This window comes from Macadamia integrifolia, unplaced genomic scaffold (genome assembly GCF_013358625.1).
Source record: "Macadamia integrifolia cultivar HAES 741 unplaced genomic scaffold, SCU_Mint_v3 scaffold2316, whole genome shotgun sequence".
Taxonomy (NCBI): Eukaryota; Viridiplantae; Streptophyta; class Magnoliopsida; order Proteales; family Proteaceae; genus Macadamia; species Macadamia integrifolia.
The window spans coordinates 5,325-21,673 of record NW_024868632.1 but is presented as its reverse complement, the minus strand read 5'-3'; the positions used below and the strand labels follow the sequence as shown (position 1 = coordinate 21,673).

General features: G+C 38.7%; 1 pseudogene; it reads right to left on the bottom strand.

The window, feature by feature from the left end:
- Nucleotides 1-14,135: 14,135 nt before the first annotated feature.
- Nucleotides 14,136-15,677, bottom strand: LOC122066275 (annotated as a pseudogene).
- Between the last annotated feature and the right edge of the window lie 672 nt (nucleotides 15,678-16,349).

Sequence of the window (16,349 nt, the reverse complement as noted above, 5' to 3'; positions counted from 1 at the left end):
CTCTCCTCCACCTTAGCACTTTTGGTCTCAAAAGATCTCACAATCAATTGTGGGTTTCTCTCTTTTAGGAAAGAGAAATTTGTTACCCTACCTCCCCATTCCCTATAAATACAACTCATGTAAGAGGAGGAGAGACAATTCATTCTTCTTCTAGTTTTCTTTAGTTGCTCTCTCTCTTCCTCTTTTTCTCTTTAGTTCTAGTACTTCTCTATTTTTGCTTTAATCACTTTTGTAATAGTTTTTTTATTTCAATTAATGCAAGCACTCTTTTATTTTTATTCAGCCTTTTTATGTTTATGATGTATGCAATTGAGTTGTAATTTTTTAAGTTATAGTTCTAGGCTTAGATCTAGGTGACAAGATCACGAGCCGTGGAGCAATTTTTTCAAGTTCAAGCATTGATTCAAGTAAGTAGGCTCCTTCAGTAGTCTTCTCTCCCCCCTCTCATTCCCTCTTCTGACTACCCGTTCTTTCTTAATTTAGGATTTTTATTTTCAGTCGTTACATTATTGCTATCCCTCTCCCCCAAGGTTCATGGCTAGTGTATGTGTTGGTTTTGCCCCTCCTAGCCATAGAACCATCAATTTATTGCTTTTATTTTAATTGTCTCTCTTTCCCTAAAGCCAAGTAGAGTAACCCTTATAAGAGTGACTCTCTGGTCAAGTAGGGAAGCTCATATTATGATGCATCCCTTGGGCTAAGTAGAGAAACCTACTTGTGAGTCTCTCTCTAGCTTTATCCCCTTTCTTTTACTTTATTTTTATTTCAGCATTTTTTTTCTTTATTGTTATTTTTTAATTGCGTGGGTTGTGTCTTTTCAGTTATTTATTTATTTAATTTTAATTGCGTTGCTTGCGTCTTTAAATTCTTAGATGACGAATGGTTAGGATGTTATTTTAGATACATATGTTTAGGACGGTAAATAGAATTAGATCACAACCATTAATCGGTTCACTTTCGCATTATTAAAAGAAATAAAAAAATAAAGTGGCTGCTCTCCCTGTGTTCGACCCGTAGCTACACTGATCCGTACGCTTGCGGTTACATTTTAAATTTCAAACAGTAACACTAGTCATGGTGTGAAACGATAATTAAAAATATTGATTCTATTCACATTCGTATCCATTTAAGAGTATATCTATATCCGAATATATCTGGATCCAATCACATCCAATGCTATTTGATTTATTTACATCTCTACCTTAAAAACTTCTTGATCTGAAGATTTAAAGCATTATTGTGACTATAATCGGCATGGTTTTTTGAGATTTCATTTATTTCTGACCATACTGCTATCCCTTTAAACCGCTTTACACCATCCCTAACGAGTGGCACACACTTATCGCTGTCTTGATAATTAAATATTTCAATAAATTAAGAAAGAAAAAATTCCATTTTGCAATTACTTAAAAGGTAAAGAAGCACCAACCCATAGTTCTATAAATAGAGGAGGGAAGTAAAGTTGTAGAGCGATTAGAGAAAAGAAGAGAGATGTTTAATTTAGGGCAAGTGAAATGGCTATGTCCATTGTTGTGGTGCTTGTGTTGTTGCAGCTCTTGCTGGTCAAGGGACAAGACCTGCCACCACAATGCAGCTTCAGCCAGAAGCCTCCTTTCCCTCCAACGCCAACAGGGTTGGGTCATATTGTTCTTGTACATGGTGCAGGCCAAGGCCAATGGTTCTGGTACAAGGTTAAACCCATATTGGAGGCTGCAGGCTACGTGTCAACCGTCCAACTTGGACCCTCAGTCACCATGGCTGTGGACTCAATAGAAAATGTTTCGTTTTGGAGTTATTCACAACCATTGTTTGATCTGATGGAATGCTTAGACCACAAGGTTTTGCTTGTGGCTCACAGTGCTGGACGATTCAATATTGCTGTTGCAATGGAGAGGTACCCCACCAAGATACTTGCAGCTGTCTTTATGGCTGCGTACATGCCTGATACTACACACCCCATGTCCTATGTCCTCGATCAGGTATTCCGTACCTCTTCTTCTTTTTCTTCTTCTTATTCCTCTTCTCCTTTTTTTAACCTTCTTGTGCTCTCTCTCTCTCTCTCTCTCTCTCTCTCTCTCTCTCTCTCTCTCTCTCTCTCTCTCTCATGTTGTGTGCGTGTGTATGCAGGGAGCGAATTATCCTACAGAAGGAGGATGGCTAGACACTTGTGTCATGACTATTGGGAACACTACGTGGTATTTCTTTGGTGGTGACTTCGTGGGATCAAAACTCTATCAAATGTGCCCTCCCCAGGTCTCTCTCTCTCTCTCTCTCTCTCTCTCTCTCGTACAGTGGTAGGGGTCTTTACCATATGGGTATGTAAGGAAAGTCTAACCTCGTAGATCAGTGGAATCACAAGTCTGAATATTAATAGTTAAAAATTCTTATCCCACTAGTTGATGGGTTCCCAGATCCTTATGGCCCGGGCTTATTCTTGTAGGGCAGTGAACGACCTACAAAATCTTTTCTCGAAGGTTAGCAAAGACCTAGATGTATGTATGGGGAAAAATAAGAAGGGGAAAAGGATGCTACATGGTCGTGTTCCTCTATGATCTCTCTTAAGGGACTAGGAAATAACCAAGCAGCCACTATGTTGTATGCCCCAGCGTGCTATCCCATTGGATGAGGTGCTTGCCTGGCTGCACACGACCAACCGGTAATCCTCAGTCCCAAGAAAAATGGGAGAGCTTTTTGTCTGGGAACATGCACGGCCCTCCGTTAGCACGAGGGTCAATGGGAATGCACACAACAATATCAATGGGGGTGGAAATTTCACCTTTCATTGGGGACGAGACAATCATTTTACCAGTCTTGGACACAGGAATCACCGTCGAGACCGGACCTTTTTCTCTGATAAAAATTATGGGACTAAGGAGTGGGCTGAATCCCCAAGTTCCCAAGCCACCTCAGCCTCCTTCAATCTGGGGAGGGTTCAATACAAGGCAGTGTGGCTAATTAGTGCTTGTGTGTTATTGTAAGCAATATTCAGTTATTCACTCATTGCCAACTCACGAAGATAAGGATTCTAGCCATGCAAATATGGCCACCTTCTCATCACCTCATGTTCAGCTCAGCCCAGCGGTGATATTGTTGATTGGCAAAGGGATCGCAACTGCATAATGACAGTAGTCTTTGATTCTCTATGATAGAACATGTATTTTAGGGTTTATGATTATGTGATTTTATTTTATTGAAGAGAAGAATAAATACACAATAGTGAGCTAGGACTTACCATACACATGCGATATGTTGGTGTATGATGGCTTGTATCCGTTTGCATTGTTTGTTTTGTTTTTTCATTATCTTCTGCATCGTTTTAGGGTTGCGTTTCTACAAATTGGTATCAGAGTTCTAAGTTTCCGTTTTCTAGGGTTTACTATCACGATGGCAGGGAAGGGATCGAATGTCAAGTATGACATTGAGAGGTTTAATGGGAAGAACAATTTCAACCTCTGGCGTCAAAGGATGAAGGATCTTCTGATACAGCAGGGTTTGGCGAAAACGTTGTTGGGGAAGTCGAAAAAACCTACAAAAATTACTGATGAAGATTGGGAAGAGATGGAGGAAAAGGCGGTAAGTGCTATTCAATTTAATCTTTCTGATGATGCCCTACAATATATTGTGGGTATCGAATCTGTACCGCAGTTATGGGCAAAATTTTAAAGCATCTACATGACGAAGTCCTTAACGAACAAGTTGTTCGTGAAGAAGCAATTGTATTCTCTACAGATGGAGGAAGGTATGGATCTATTAGAGCATCTTAACATGTTCAATCAGATCGTAAGTAAACTTGCAAACCTGGAGGTTAAGATTGAGGATGAAGACAAGGCGTTACTATTGTTGTCGTCGCTCCCAAAATCATATGATCACCTAATAACGATTCTCTTGTACGGGAAGGAGACCCTTGAGATGGATGAAGTTGCAGCTACCCTCATGTCCAATGATACAAGGAAGAAGGCTAGTTGTACGAAATCTCAAGGAGAAGGTTTTTTCGGAGGTGACAAGGAGCAGGAAAGAGGGAGATCAAATCAGAAGGGATCTGGAAAGAGTCGATCGAAATCAAAAGGGGCAAAGACAAAGGTATCTTGTTACTATTGCAAGAAGGAAGGTCATCTAAAGAGAGAGTGCTTGAAGAGGAAGGCGGACTTAAAGAAGAAAGGTGTAGATAAGCCATCTGAGGAAGCTAGCGTGGCTGACAGCTCAGATGGAGATGATGGAGATGTACTCTCTATATCATCAGGTAAGAATCAACCTTCTGATTCTTGGATTTTAGATTCTGGATGTTCATATCACATGTGTCCACATAAAGATTGGTTTGATATATATCAACCATATAATGGTGGATCTGTCCTAATGGGGAATGATGCTGTATGCAAGACCATTGGGATAGGCACTATCAAAATCAAGATGTTTGATGAGATAGTAAGGACCTTAGCAGATGTGAAACATGTACTAGAATTAAGGAAAAACTTAATATCTTTGGGGGCACTTGACTCAAATGGCTGCAAGTACATAGCAGAAGATGGAGTTCTCAAATTTATTAAGGGTGTAATGGTTGTCATGAAGGGACAACTAGCAGGAAACCTATACAGACTCATAGGGAGCACAGTTATAGGTGGAGCATCTATGACTACAGATGCAGTATTTGATACAAATGATACCTATCTGTGGCATATGTGGTTAGGGCATATGGGAGAAAGAGGATTGATGCAGCTTCATAAAAGGAAAATGTTGAAGGGAGTAAAAACTTGTAAACTGAACTTCTGCAAGTATTGTGTGTTCGAAAAATAGTGCAAGGTTAGTTTCAAAACTGCAAAACATAAGAGTAAAGGGGTGCTTGATTATGTACACAGCGATGTATGGGGTCGTTCAACAACAAAATCTAAAGGTGGGGCAGAATACTTCGTGACCTTTGTTGATGATTACTCAAGGAAAGTCTGGATCTACTTTATGAAGCATAAAAGTGAGTTGTTCACTACATTTAAGGAATGGAAGGTTGAGGTAGAAAGGAAGACAGGAAAGAAAATTAAATACTTGAGAATAGATAATGGAGGAAAGTACACATACAAGCCGTTTCTAGAATTGTGCAAAGCTGAAGGGATTACACGTCACTTCACGGTCCCAAAAACACCACAGCAAAATGGTGTAGCTGAAAGGATGAACAGAACACTTCTAGAAAGAGCTCGGAATATGAGGCTGAATGCCGGGTTGAGCAAGAGATTTTGGGTAGAAGCAGTGACATGACATGTTTCCTCATCAATATGTTTCCATCAAAGGCGATTGATTATAAAATTCCTAAAGAGGTATGGACAGGAAAACCAGTAGATTATTCTATTCTAAAAATATTTGGTTGTCCAGCCTATGCGCATGTTGAGAGTGAGCAGTGTTCCAAGTTAGACTCAAAGTCTAAGAAATGTATATTTCTTGGTTTTAAGAAAAGTGTAAAGGGATTCAAGTTGTGGGATCCAAGTTCACAGAAAGTTGTGGTTAGCAGAGACATTGTGTTTGATGAGTCTCATAGAGTGAAGTCAAATTACAATTCACAAGCAGTTGATGAAAATAAAGAAGGTTCTACAGTGCAGGTGGAGTTAGGTAAGTTAGAAACAATAAGAGAGAATGAGTCATCAAGTGACTTACCAGGACAACAGGAAGTAGTAGAAGTTCCCTATACTGTGGCAAATGGTAAAGGGAAGCGTACTCACAAAGCACCTACGAGATACAGGTTTGAGGACATGGTTGCCTATGCCCTCACCGTAGGTACAAGTGATCCATCTTCCTACCATGATGCTTTGAGTGATGCACAGCATGATAAATGGATGATACCTATGATGGAGGAAATGGAATCTCTACAAAAGAACAAGACTTGGGAGATTGTGGAAAAATCCAAGGGAAGAAAAATCATTGGGTGTAAATGGGTCTTTCATAAGAAAGAGGCAGCATCTGAGAAGGAGCGTGAAAGGTATAAGGCCAGACTTGTAGCCAAGGGCTATGCACAGAAGGAGGGGATAGACTACAATGAAATATTTTCTTCGGTGGTGAAACACACTTCGATCAGGGTATTACTTGCTTTGGTGGCCATGTATGATTTAGAGCTTGAACAACTTGATGTGAAAACTGCATTTCTTCATGGTGACTTGGAGGAACAGATTTACATGGAGTAGCCTGAAGGTTTCAAGGTGCAGGGAAAGGAAGACCATGTTTGTCTGCTTAAGAAGTCGTTTTATGGCCTTAAGCAATCTCCTAGGCAATGGTACAAGCGCTTTGATTCCCACATGATGAAGATTGGCTACACAAGAAGTGAGTATGATAGTTGTGTTTATTACAAAGTGTTAAGTGATAATTCCATTATTTTGTTGATGCTTTATGTTGATGACATGCTCATTGCTGCAAAGAACAAACATGATATAGTCTCTTTGAAGTCTTTGTTGAGTGCTGAATTTGAGATGAAGGATCTTGGTGCCGCTAAGAAGATCCTTGGCATGGAAATCCTTAGAGATAGAAATGCAGATAAACTTTGGGTAACTCAAAAGAGGTATATTGAAAAGGTGCTAGAGCGTTTCAATATGGAAAAAGGCTAAGCCGGTTAGCACTCCGTTAGCTGGCCACTTCAAGTTATTTGAAAGGGAATGCCCTACAACACATGAGGAGGTGGAACAGATGTCTCAAGTCCCTTATGCTAGCGCAATTGGGAGTCTCATGTATGCTATGGATTGTAGCAGGCCGGATTTGTCTCATGCAGTCAATGTTGTTAGCAGATACATGAGTAATCCAGGGAAGGAACATTGGAATGCAATCAAGTGGATCTTTAGATATTTGAGCAAGACTAAAGATATAGGTGTTTTGTTCAGTGGCAAGAGAAGTTCTACAGAATTGGCAGGTTATGTTGATTCTGACTATGCTGGTGATTTAGACAAGAGGAGGTCTACTACAGGGTATGTGTTTACATTGGCTGGTGGACCTATATCATGGAGGGCGATGCTTCAGTCTACAATTGCATTGTCCACGACTGAGGCAGAGTACATGGCAGCAATTGAGCTGCCAAGGAAGGAGTCTGGTTGGCTGGACTGGTTCGTGAGTTGGGGTTGGAGCAAGGAGGTACAGTGTTACATTGTGACAGTCAGAGTGCTAAACATCTTGCAAAGAATCAGGTGTTTCATGCAAGGACAAAGCATATTGATGTGAGATTTCACAAGATCAGGGAGCTTGTGTCAGAAGGCAGTATTCACTTGAGAAAAATTCATACAGATCTCAATCCTGCAGATACGTTTACAAAGCCAGTTACTATAGAGAAGTTCGAGTCCTATTTGGACTTGATTAATATTACTCATTGTTGAAGATGAGGGACGCACCAAACAGGTGCGGGTTTGTACCTCTAATGAGGTACAATGATGAAGACGTCTACAAGTTATCTTTACAGGAGGCTCGACAGAATTCAAGCCAAGGTGGAGATTGTTGGTGTATGATGTCTTGTATTTCGTTGCAGTTTAATCCAGGGAGTACTGGTGCAGCACCTAGACAGATGGTTGATAACGAGTTTTTTTTTATTTGAGGGCAATTGTGTACTTTCCGGATTATGGTTTTTTCGCTATATATATTTGTAGCGAGGGTTTCTTTCTCTGTAATGCAAGCAATACTGAGAGGCGTGAGGACGAGCACTGTAACCCTATTCTCCATTGATAGTGAGGCAGGATCTCATCTCATCGGGGACGTAGGCAACCTTGCTGAACCTCGTAAAATCCGTGTGCATTGTTTGTTTTGTTTTTCCATTATCTTCTGCATCATTTTAGAGTTGCGTTTCTACACGATATAGATTTCTGACTTATCATACACATGCGATATGAAAATCCGCATTGAGCTCCTTTGTGGCGCAACACAGTGTCCGGCGCACATACAACGACTAAAAATGCCTTGGCACGGAACCCAAGATGGTCGCACGCAGCCCAAGGCGTTTCTAAGCGTTGGATGCACACCGGACACTGTGTTGCGCCACAGAGGAGCCAAATCCATATGAATTCTAGTATATAAGGTAATGGAAAAATACTAATCCTAATATACAAGATAACTAGGATATGCTAGAATATACAGCTGGGATCCTACATGGATTGATACTCTACATCTCTTTCTTAATGGTAATAAGATAGAGATCATGGACAAATCAAATAGTTAAAATACTTTTACCTATTACCCATATAAAAAAAAATAAGTAAATAAATAAATAAATAATAAAAATAATTAACACCATTAGCCACGGAAAAGAGGGGGATTTTCTTTTAATCTGAATCCACTAGCAGGTGAGGGCTGGGCTGGGCTGGGAAGGACGGGGTCATGGTGAGGGTTGGATGAGAGGAAGGGGGTTGGTGTGGTGTTGCCTTCCATCCTGTTAGCTGAAGAAGAAGAGGATAAGGAGGAGGAGGAGGAGAGAGAAAGAAAATGTGAAGAAGAGGAGGAGAGATAAACAGTTTAACAGGTGAAAGGATGGTTAATTTGCGCGCATTGTAGTTTTTCAGCTAGGGTAGAAGAGATAAGGTTACGAGCTGGGTAGCATAGCACATCTGTTTTGAGTACAGAGGCAACGAGGGGTGCTAAACCAGCTACCCAACCTAGTAGGGCAGGGCAGGGGCGGGCCAGCCATAAGTTCGAATCCTATCACCTTTCTTGTGGATCATCCTGTGGTTACTAGATGATGGGAATACCAAAGGGGCATTTTAAAGTAGCAGGGGAGAAGGAGATGTACAAGTTCAAAAGCAGGAAAAAAAAAAGCTGGGATTTAAGTAGGAGAGTTCTAGTAAAAATAGAATGAGTGTAGGGAGTGAAACTAATTGTGCCTTATGCATATTAGTAGTTAATCCCTATCTTGTTTTAAGGGGAAAATAAAAAGGCAAGAAAATCTCTCTTTTAATTCATATTTTTTCTAAGTTTTGGGAGGGATAGGTATGCCACTGGTATATGGTAAGCTAGTGACTAGCACCAATGGGAGCACAAGATGGAATATCATACAGGAAAGATAAGGGGTGAGTCATTTCGAAAAGAAGAAGAAGAGAGAGATCAATACAGTGGGTGCTAGCTTACTATATACCAGTGGCATACCCAACCTTTTCCCTTTTTCTTAATAGCATATTTTAACGAGGACTTGGTTTGATATTTTCTTCATCTTTTTACATTGCAAGGATATCGCCCTAATGCATACACAGAAAAGGCCAGGATCGTTCTTTTACAATGAAATGGCTTTTACAATGAAATGGCTGAAATGCAACTTACATATAAGAATTATGATTCAGTTGATCGATTCTACATTGTAGCCGGGGATGATTTAGCGATTACTACCGCTTATCAGTACGTAATGATCGAAAATTTTCCAGTGAAGGAGCAGAAGTTGATAAATGGTTCTGATCATGAGGTTATGCTATCAAAGCCCTTAGAGTTAGTCTGCTTATATCTTAGATATTGCCAGACAATATTCCTCTCATCTGTGACTACTAAAGCTGCTGGAGTTGGAACTTAGGCAGGAAACTTGGGCCGGTTGGGTTGAACTGACTGGACTAGAGAAGCCCAGTCTTAGTTTCTATGTACTGCTATTGCTGCTGGAGGGATACCATGGTTTTAGTGTTAGTTGTCCTATGCTATCTATCCATGTATGAACAATAAGAGCGACTAGTAGCTGAGCTTTCTATGTTAATAATGTATCTCCATCTATCATTGTTTTGCGTATCGATATCTTATTGGCATAGTGTCTATCTCGAGACCAATATTGATATGGATCAATTGTATCGATCGAAAAATGATTTACTTTCAAATTTATGTTCGATACCAATCTGACACGGCCGAATTCATATTGGTCTCGACAAAAATTGATACAAACACTTATATCATAATATTTTTTTGGATAGATAATAGCAACTTCATTGTGAGAAAAAAAAAAAAATGAAATGTACAAGCCCTAAGAGTCAAGGATTTAGGGGACGGTATTGGTATCGGTATCGGTCTCTGTCGATACATATCCGGATTGGATGGGATTGGTGAGTATCGGTCCATTTTACCCCTGATTTTTATAAAAAAATACTATTTTTTCCTATTTTACCCCTGAAATGATCCTGATAACCGATCTGGATTGGTATCGGATCAGGGATCGATCTCAACCAATACTGATATGATACAGCCAATACGGCCGATCCTAGACCAATACTTGAAACCATGCTAAGAGGCCACAACTGAATAGGAGTCCGCAAAGCCAAAGAAACTACGCACACCTAACTATACCAATATAAGGCGAGAAGAAGAGACAACCATACTACTGAAGAAAACCAATCAGGAATTATTAATCTACAAAGCACACACTCCCCAATTCTGAACCAAAAAAGGTTTCTCCCCTTGTCTTTGCCCATAAAGATAATTGAACAATTCTAGCTAAATATATTAGATTTGATATCCTTCACAATTTGAGGGCGGGGTCTTGTTTTGTTTCTGAAGAATGTGAAGTTTCTCTCTTACATGGACGACGATGCGTCAAATAGGAGGTTTGGTCATTTCAATCCTCAATTAGTTCCGTTCGATGTCCTGTGTGTAACAGCCATGAGATCGTGCACAAAACCTTTTATTAAAATATTTTTTATTATCTCTGAAAATTAAAATTAATTGCATACACTTAATTATAACAAAAAATCCGCAGTTGAAAGAATTGAAAGAGTTAATATTGTTTTCCATTTTCAAAAAGAAAAAAATAATTTGTGCTACTTCCTTTTTTTATTCATTTAGATTTGAATATTACATGGGCGGCCATTGTAAATGGGCTGGGCTCATGCATGAATATCCCCATCTATTTGTTGTGCACAATAGAATTATATATATATATAATTTGTTTGGTATATATTCTCCTTCATGGATGTTGAAAAATGTAAGAAGTGCTGTGTAGCCCATTCTGCATTCTAGCTTAGAAAGTGAATATTCCATTGCAAACAGCATTCTCGTTCTATATGCTGAGAATGCATTTCTATGATTCCGTTCTTTGTCACGAGATAGGGCTTATTCAGAAGTGGGATGCTCAACTCGTGTGTCGTGGCTACATAGAAAGTAGTAGTTCATCTTCCAAAGGGACCGGTGATGGATCCAACAACACACAGCTGGAACAATGGGTTAATATGAGGAAAGAAAGAAGCTTAGTTAATTTTGACACACTAAGAGCCAAGAAGGAGATGGAAGTATAGTTAAGTATGAACGGTAAAAAAACAGTTGTTTCGTAGGCACCGTTTGATAACGTTTCTATTGTTTCTTTGTCTAGAAACAGAAAAAACGATTTTTCACATTTCTGGGAACGGAAATAAATTTTTCTTTTTGGTGTCAGATAAACCAGTTTCTCAAATTGAGTAGAGTTGGGTAGAGTCCTAGGGTCTGTGTACGTTTTGCTGGGAAATTCGAACTTGAATCCCCAGCAACGATTCAGTATAATCGATTCATTAGGGTTTGGAGAGAATCAGAAGAAATCTACAAAAGGATCGATGGATGTGGATTTAAGGCTTCCACCAACAAAGAAAAAATCCGGGGTATTGCTTTTCATTTCCCTAGAAATGATACAACTTTGGAAAGCCGCCAGGTAAGGTAAATGTTGGGTTGAGAGATACAATTTTTCATCAGGGATCCATCGATTTTTTGGCCCATAAGTTGTTCCAAAAAACGGAAAACAAGTCTTGCTTGTTTTGTCAAACCCGTTTTCAGACACAGAAATAAGCATAAATTTCTATGTATGTTTAAAAAAACAGGTGAAACGAAACAGGTTTATCAAACAGTTTTTGGGGTGTTTTTTCATTTCTGAGCACAGAAAAATAAAAAAACACGTTTCTGAAAACATTATCAAACGGTGCCATAATGTATATTTGAAATGGCTCGAGATTCAAATGTAACTTTAAAAAATATGATCAAATATTTAGAGAATGACAAAAAAAAAAAAAAATTGAAAAAAAATTTTATTTAGGCATGTCTTTTGGGATACCCCAGGAGTTGTCTCTTCTTCTCCTATATAAAAATAGATGAGGTTTAACCCATTTCTCTAACAATTAAGAAACAATCCGAACTTCAATTTTCTCTTAGCTTTCTCTATCGTTGTTTTGTGTCCTATTGAGTGCAACTCTGAAGTATTCTGACATGGTGCAATAAATGAATGCAACGATTACTGGAGGGGGCTGGGCTATTTTACCTTGGAGGCTAATTGCGAGAACTCGGTTGTATCATATAGGGTACCTACAGTATTAAGGAGAATATCCGATAGGCTAGACACCATCATGCTAGGGGTGTTTGGATTGAGTCAGACTCAGCGTCGGTGGTCTCAGCAGTTCAGAGAAGGGAGATTCCATGGTTCGCCCTGCAGAAATGGAGATCTGCCATTTCCTTTTTGGAGTCGGTGCAATGGAAGATCACACACTGTTTTCGTGAAGCTAATGTAGTGGCTGATTTTCTAGCTAGGAAAGCATCTAATCTTGTATTTTAGAATTCTCGGTGGAGTTCCCGAGACATGTAGTTGCTGAGTTAGCTTCAGATGCGTTGGACAGGCACCGTTTTCGATTTGGCTAAGCCCTCTGCTTGCTCCCTCTACTGATGGCCATGCCGAAGGTGGAGGTTGCAAGTGAGCTTAGTGGGATCGGCCTGTCCTTTTGTATTTCTCTTTGTTTTGCTTTCTTCTCTTTCAATAAAATCACCTTTTAGCAAAAAAAAAAAATATCCGACAGCATGACTCAATGCCTTCACTGATTCTTTAAGTTTCTCTATGTATTTTTCAAGTTCGTAATGTCATATATTGTATTTATTGTCAATATGATCAACTAAGGGCCCATTTGATATTGTTTCTCGAAATGGTTTTTCCATTTTTCTGTGCTCAGGAATGGAAAAAACCCTAAAAACCGTTTGATTTTTCTGTTACGTTTCACTTGTTTTTGAAAACATAAATAGAAATTTATGTCTATTTCTGTGGCTACAAACAGGAATAGAGAAACAAGTTAGACTTATTTTTTTGTTTCTAGAAACAAGTGGAAGTGACAAAAATTGTGAAAAACCTGATATTTCACTCGACCTACCTAAACCCCCAACTTATTGTTGAAACTTCTCTCCATCCAAATGCTTCGATTCCAACCTGGTTGCCTTCATCCTTTTGAAGCTCATCTCTATGAAGCATGCATGCAACTCCAACGTCATGCCTTCACTCGTGAGTTGCATTCCTATAATGTCGTGCATTCACTCATGTCTTGAACTCGACTACACTGTTGAAAACGTTTCAAAAAATAGAAAAATCAAATACCTTTTTGAATTTCCAAAAAATTGTTTCTTAGCACAGAAACAATTTCCGTTTCTACTGTTTCTAGATATAGAAACAGGAGAAACAAAATCAAATGGGCCCTAAATTTAACTACAGTACAAGACAAGTAGTTAGAAAATATTCATTGGATTCCGATCACAATTCCCAACTATTACACAAAATAACCCTTTTGGCTGAAACTCATTCCCCACCTTAAACTTTCCATAAGATATTTCCCCTTTTTCTTTCTGTGTGGATGCTTTGTCTCGCATAACGTGCATTTCGTGATTTGCTTTCCTACTTTTAGATGATTATCAGCACTTTGGAGGAAAAGAAGTCTTCATGACCAGTTATGCGTAAAGAGATCTCAAAATCTAATCTTCTAAAAAAACGAAAGAAAAAAAATAAAGAGATCTTAAAATTTAGACCTCCAAAGATAATTTACCTTTTTTTTTTTTTTTTTTTTTTTTTTTTTTTTTTTTTTTTTTTTTTTTTTTTTTTTTTTTTTTTTTTTTTTTTTTTCTAATTCATGAATTTGTCTTGTGCATTTAAGAAGGTTGGAGTAGGTTTTTTAATCGGGTTGGTCCAATTTGATTGGGTTGAACTGATTTTAATATAATATTAAGTTAAATTGAAACCAAGCCATTATATAAGTAAATCATTTTAATATCATGATTTTTGTCTTATTATGTTTTTGTCTCAATCCAATTTGATTTGATAATTTTAAAAATTGAATTACCAAGCATTTTATTTATTCATTATTTTTCTATGAGTTCAATTTCAAAATTTTCATAAATATATACATTAAATGTAATGAAAATTTACAACGCCAACCCCTAGAGAATGCCACAATTATAAGAACACCCCCTCTATTTCACCAAATTAGACCCTGATCCCCTACCGTCAATCACTGTTAAGTGAAGAGATAAAATGACCGTTATAACCTTGTCATTAAAACTCATGTTTTAATCCAACTCCTCTTCACCCCTACCTATACTCATCTTCACAGAGAATTCAAACGCAGAGACTGAAGGACTGAAAAACCGTTGTTGCTTGGGGTGTCGCTGCAAAGGGTCTTTGTTCATCTCCAAAGAGGTAGCTCTCTCTCTCTCTCTCTACGAACATATTCTAGTTACATGGTCCCTTCTCTATGAAAGGAATGTTCAATGTAGAGAGCTCTCTTGTAACTCTTCACTTAGGTCTCAAACTCTCCTGCCACCAATTCAAACATTCCCTTCTCCATGAAAGTAAACGTCGACCAAATCTATGTTCGTTCCGCCATTGCCGTTAGATCCCAGTGATAGATACTTGTAAGGAATCTTCACCTTTTTCTCTCCGACGGTTATTTTCTCAGTCCGGCGTAGTAGTAGATGGAGAATGCAGGGTTTCCGGTGATTGGGTTCTTCACGAATGGTGTGTAACTGATGTTGGTGATCTTGTCATCTCTGTCCAAGACAAGTAGGTTGCTATCGTTGGTGTCGTCAAGGTTGTGAGAGAGAGGAGATAGTAAGAGAATTTCTTTTGGTGGAGCTGCGACGGTAGTGACGTTGGGCCTCGCCCGAATCCAGCGATTCCACAGGGTTGGCTTGCAGACAAAAGAGAGCACCTGATGGGTGCAGGGATTCCATAGAGATAAAAGAGAAAAATTAAGATAAGAGAGGGATTCAGATAAAAGAAATTAATAAAATATAAAAAAATATTGGGTTGGCTTTAAGGATGAAGCCATGACTTTCCGGCCTACTGGGAAGTAGCTGACCTCTTCTCAAGATAAGATCAAGAGATAATTTTTTGGATTTCATTTGTTGTCCCACTTTTGTTGGTCCTTCATCTTAAATAGGATACGATAACCGTTACAAAGAGTTACAACCTCTTACTCCACTAACACCACTTCTCTAATAACTCCTACTATAACCGATAACTCACACATAATTGTAAATTCATAAACAAATAAAACCTATCTCAAAATTAACTACTCCCTCTTATTTGTGCACGTAATAGCACCCGATGACAAAATCAGGTACTTTTTTCTTGGGAAAGTCCAGCATTTCGGAGAGCAGAAACTTCCTATGGATCTGGATCCATAGATGATAATGTAAGGAGGGCAAATCTGAGAGCAATTTCTCGAATTGGGTTCGCAACCACTGCATCTCTATTGAACTTGGGAACTCTGGATCCAACTATAGGAAGATGACAATTTGGGGATGAAAGTTGAGATGTTTGAGGGGTTCTGGTTTCGGAAAAAAGCAGTCACTACATACATAACGGTAGGTACAGGGGAACCAGACTAGATCACTGTGTCCATGACGAAAGAGATGATTTGAGGTGGTGTACCGAAACTAAGGGGAATGGAGTATCTTCCATAGCTCTGTGGGAAAAGAGGGGTTTTGGAGACAAGGGTATTTTAGGTACTTCATATTTAGTTAGAGTATTTTGGTATTTAAAATAAAATATAGGAGCTGACATTAGCATATAACGTATATTCTTTAACAGTGACTGACGATAGGAGGTCTGAGTCTAATTTGATAAAATAGGGGGATACTCTTATAATTGTGGCATTCTCTAAGTGGTGGCGCTATAAATTTCCCTAAATGTAACGATTCTCTTAATAATGCCTTATCAATTTGTATCACTTTTTTTACTGGGTTTTTCGATTTCAAATGATCCATTCCACATGAATGGTTTGATTTTCTATCAATTTTATGGAAGCCGAAACGGATGAAAGATTCGATTTTATCCAACTTTTTTCATCAATTCAACTGATTCGGACTAAAAACTGACACCCCTACTTGGAAGGATATCACTCATTAGGTATCAAGGTATAAAAACTCTCGGTTTTACATAAAAAAATAATAAGAATAAAATAATTATTATAGGTGGGCCCATTTCTATTAGTGTCAGATGAAGGAGGTGACCCCCACCTGCAACTGTGTTCTTTTTTGTGCGGGCCAGGAAAGAGAGCCACGAACGCCTAGAAACCTTTTACACAAAAAAGAAACAAAGGAAAGCAGAGTATTCCCAGAATTATAAATTTTTTGTAATCAGTTGGATTGAACGGTTTTGAGTGGGGTTT